At 31.0% G+C, this 5,032-nt stretch overlaps 1 long non-coding RNA gene across 1 annotated transcript; it reads right to left on the reverse strand.

Annotated features, from left to right (window-relative positions):
- Nucleotides 1-1,562: 1,562 nt before the first annotated feature.
- LOC111708669 (uncharacterized) lies at nucleotides 1,563-4,572 on the reverse strand. The gene is made up of 5 exons (XR_002766707.1): nucleotides 4,507-4,572; nucleotides 3,876-3,927; nucleotides 3,515-3,645; nucleotides 3,057-3,113; nucleotides 1,563-1,624 (listed from the first exon to the last, which is right to left on the reverse strand). It is a non-coding gene; the product is annotated as an uncharacterized LOC111708669 (long non-coding RNA).
- Between the last annotated feature and the right edge of the window lie 460 nt (nucleotides 4,573-5,032).

Consider the following 5,032-nt stretch of genomic DNA (forward strand, 5'->3'; position numbering starts at 1 on the left):
GTTTATGTTTGTTGTTGAGTTTATGTTTGTTGTTGAGTTTATGGTTGTTGTTGAGTTCTTGGTTGTTGTTGAATTTATGTTTGTTGTTGAGTTTATGTTTGTTGTTGGTCTTGTTGTAGAGTTTTCTGTTCCTAATGTTGTTGAAGTTGATGCTGTTGATGTAGGGCACAAGAAATTCTCCATTTTTCTACCAAGAATACCATCAAAAGTTTGGTTAATCAACATACCACCTTCATCGTTTCTCAGAGAACAGGTTCCATCAGAAGTCCAGAAATAGTTTGTGCAGTCACTTAAATATAAAAGATTAAGTATTGTAACCTGGTACAACAGTCACCATTGCAAAATCTAGATATGTACTTGCTTGTCTGTGTCTGTTTGTATCCAATAAACGTCAAAACTTTTGATTTTTGTGAAATCTAAAAAATGCGCAAAAATTTGTTTAAAAATCCGCGAACTTTAATTTGTTTTTGTTTTATACAAAGAAAAGATTCTCACAGCTACAGTCACAATTAAAAAGTTAAAATAGAGGATGGGCGCGGAGCGCACAAAAAGCCTAATAATTAATATTTGTTTATGAATAAATATATTTCCTGACACGACTACATTGGCATCCACAAAGTTCAAAGCTGCTAATTCTGGAAACTGAAACAAAACAAAAATTAAAATATGAGTTTTTTCACAAAAATTAGGTTTCTGCATTTTGAAATTAAATTTTCATTTAAAACCCCCGTATTAATCTATAATAATTACCTTGTACTATAGTACTCCCATTAGAGTCAACTCCATGTTGAGGACAATAAAACTTTTCTTCAGAACAATCTAGAATTAAATATATGATCACTTTGTTCTTTATTTTAGCCCTATAAAGGCTGGGGGGTCTGAATATACGTATAGCCTAGAAATAGGCCTTAGAGAATAGATATAGGGTTGAAATGCATGTTCATAGGCTCATAGCCCAATTTTTCAAGGCCAGCTCATAGAAAAAAAAGTTAATAATTTGGGTGTTAGGGAGGGTTGGAAAAAATGTCTAAAAAAGGGTAAAAAAGTGAGAAAAATATTTTTTGTTTTAAACAAATACTATTTAAAAAATCAAATTTTTAATGTCAATTAATTAATTACCATTTTGTGTGATTGCAGGAACATCGACATGGGTTGAGGAACAGTTGAATATTCCTGAGATTAGATGATCATTTCTACTTTCTGAAGGAATTGTATTCTTGCACCAGCAGTTCCCAGTTGGGGACCAAGTAAAACTTAAACTTTTACTAAAACCAAAACTTCATTAAAATTAAAAAATCTGATTTCTTGCTTCACACCCTATACCTTTGCAACATGATACTGTAGACATGATTCTGTGAGATCAAAAGTCAATATTTAAGATATAAAAGATTTTATGGCTTCAGGCTGCGATGATTTAAAGATTAAATTGGAATTTGAGGCGATAGATTAGTTTTCTTAATGGAATCCTTAAAATAAAATTTTGAAATAATTTTTTTTGCCAAACATATACTTCAAAATAGAAATATTCTACAGAAAGTATTAAATTGATAAAATGAAGTTAGTTTCCTTATTTTGCTACAGAAGCAGCTACACTCTGCAGGGGTAGTTGTGTAAGTTGGAGAGCCTGAAAAGTAATGTTTTCTAGAAAAATTAAAACTTTATTCTTATAGGACACAGAAGGCAAGGTGTAATTTACTAATTAATGCGTCATTGGCTTATGCCAGTTTATGCCTCTTAGCTACTCCCGTTTTGGATTCATTCACAAGTATGAAAAAGTAATTTAACCGATTATATAAAAGCAAATTTAACCGATTATATAAAAGCAAATTTAACCGATCATATAAAAGCAAATTTAACCGATTATATAAAAGGAATTCAAAACATCGATAGCTCTTCAATAAGAGGTGTATTAATTGAAAAAATATTTAAACCTTGCATGCAATTTACTATATACCTATATCACTCCCCCGTAAGTCATATCCAGGCAATTTATTTTAGTTTAATGTGTATACCTATAACATTCCCCCATAAGCTATACCCAGACAATTTACTTTAGTTTAATGTGTATACCTATATCATTCCCCCATAAGCTATACCCAGACAATTTACTTTAGTTTAATGTGTATACCTATATCATTCCCCCATAAGACATATCCAGGCAATTTACTATAGTTTAATGTGTATACCTATATCATTCCCCCATAAGTCATATCCAGGCAATTTACTTTTTACTGTGTATACCTATATCATTCCCCCATAAGTCATATCCAGGCAATTTAGTTTAATGTGTATACCTATATATCATTCCCCCATAAGTCATATCTTGGCAATTTATTTTAGTTTAATGTGTATACCTATATCACTACCACTCAAGTCATATCCAGCCAATTTACTTTAGTTTAATGTGTATATCTATATATCATTCCTCCATAAGTCATATCCTGGCAATTTACTTTAGTTTAATGTGTATACCTATATATCATTCCCCCATAAGTCATATCCTGGCAATTTACTTTAGTTTAATGTGTATACCTATATCATTCCCCCATAAGTCATATCCAGGCAATTTACTTTAGTTTAATGTGTATACCTATATATCATTCCCCCATAAGTCATATCCAGACGATTTACTTTAGTTTATTGTGTATACCTATATCATTCCCCCATGAGCCATATCCAGACAATTTACTTTAGTTTAATGTGTATACCTATATCATTCCCCCATAAGTCATATCCTGGTAATTTACTTTAGTTTAATGTTTATACCTATATCATTCCCCCATAAGCCATATCCAGCCAATTTACTTTAGTTTAATGTATATACCTATATCATTCCCCCATAAGTCATATCCTGGCAATTTACTTTAGTTTACTGTGTATACCTATATCACTACCACTCAAGTCATATCCAGGCAATTTACTTTAGTTGAATGTGTATACCTATATCATTCCCTCATAAGTCATATCCAGACAATTTACTTTAGTTTAATGTGTATACCTATATCATTCCCTCATAAGTCATATCCAGACAATTTACTTTAGTTTAATGTGTATACCTATATCACTACCACTCAAGTCATATCCAGGCAAGTAGCACTCTGTCTGTATACAACCTGTATAATCAGTCCTTTTATCAAAAGTTGAAAATGCACCAATTCTAAAAGAAAAATCCGGCAAAATTTAAAAATGATTTTATATGACCGACTTTTAGAGCAATAGTTAATTAAAAGCTTTGCGTCCTAAAAGCGCATTACTGTAGATTTTACTAATAAGGAAAATGAATTTTTGCCACAAACTCAAAATTTCTGATCCCTAAAACTTTAAAACCTAACGGTGTACAGTTGTAATATTTCAAATTTAGATTATTCAACTTAACAGAATCTAAAGTTAGGAATATCTAAAGTCTACGACATTGGGTTGCAAAGATATAGGGAATGGAAAATAGAAGTTTGCGGAAAACCTAGCAAATATAATATATATTTTGTCAAATCAAGATATCTGCAGAAAGTTATACTTGTTGTAGGAGAAGTACATTCTTCCTGAATGCGTCCAGAAATACCATGAGGAGCAACAGAAATATTCTCTCCTCCATCTTGTTTTAGGAAACAAGTTCCAGCGTGGGTCCAGAAAAAATGCGAACATGCGCTGAAATTATCCAAATCTCGGTAAACGAAAAGGTTTAAAACTTATTACTTAATGCTTTTTGAAAAAAGGTAATAAATCGATTTTGAAGACAAAAAAAAAGCTGAAAACATTCTATTACTTTTTAAAGTATTCATGCTTTTTCTTAGACATTCATCTCTTGTTTTTAAAATATAAGCCTATAAAAAAAAGTATTAAAGAAACAATTATATAAAAAACGTTAAAAGGTTTACCTGACTCGACTACATTGACATCCACAAAGATCAAAAGTTCCAATTCCTCCAACTAAAATAATAACATTAGATATCTTATAATCAGAATAAAGAATAGAATATTGTATAAGAAATTTCAATTATGGTTTACGTATTAAGTTACTGAACTCATAATTAAGGTTTTTATGTATTCTACAAGAGAATCAACATTTCTTAAACGATTTGTTTAACCCTATCCCTGCTGGGGTACTTGAAAATTAGGATACGTTGGGGGGGAGGGGCAATTTGACCCCTCCACCTCTAAATCCCACGCTTTATGTCCAAATATGACAAATGATACATCATTGGAAAGCTCTTTTGTATTCTACTTTTAGAATCTGCAAAAAATTTGCAAATTTTTGAGAGGCCCTTGACCATGCCATTACAAATATGCAATATTTTTGCAAAATTTTAAATAACCTGATGTGTAATTAATAAAGACTAAAATGTGCAACTTCCTTTGGCGGGTAGATTGCAAATTATTTGCAAAATTTGTGCAATTTATTTCCTTATGTCATAGGCTTTCCAAAAAGCTTAAAGTCTAATAAATCACCCCCCCCCCTTCCCCAGCAGAAATAGGATTAATTTTAAAATTCCTCTTGGTTTTAAATACCTTCTACAATAGTACTCCCATCGTATTGAACTCCATATTCAGAACAGTACTTTACTCCAGGACAATCTAGAATCATATTAATTAGTTATATCTCGTAATTTCAAAAGTATTCCGACCCCTCGGGGCTTTCTCGGAAAGTATTTAATTTCTATTCTGAAGAATTAGAATTTATAAATACCATTTTTATTTCCAAACTGATATTTTTACTGTAGGAACAGGTCTTTGTCAGAATCTCAAATGTGTTATAATTCCTATATCTTTGCAATCTGATCGTGAGGACATTTTATTTTGCAATCTCACATTATACTAACAGAATTCATAGTTTCATTATTGTTTCCGATATTTCTGATCATTTTCCTGTTTTCTATATTCGACATTTTAAAGATAAATTCATAAAATTAGGTGGAAAAAATAATCAAAACAGCCAAGAGCTATTTTCCACCTAATTGCTTTATACTTGTACTGTTAATATAATCATCAATTTTGTGATTGTAAACTCTATCTGTATACAGATACATTTATTTTA

Source organism: Eurytemora carolleeae, unplaced genomic scaffold (assembly GCF_000591075.1).
Source record: "Eurytemora carolleeae unplaced genomic scaffold, Eaff_2.0 scaffold866, whole genome shotgun sequence".
NCBI classification, from domain to species: Eukaryota; Metazoa; Arthropoda; class Copepoda; order Calanoida; family Temoridae; genus Eurytemora; species Eurytemora carolleeae.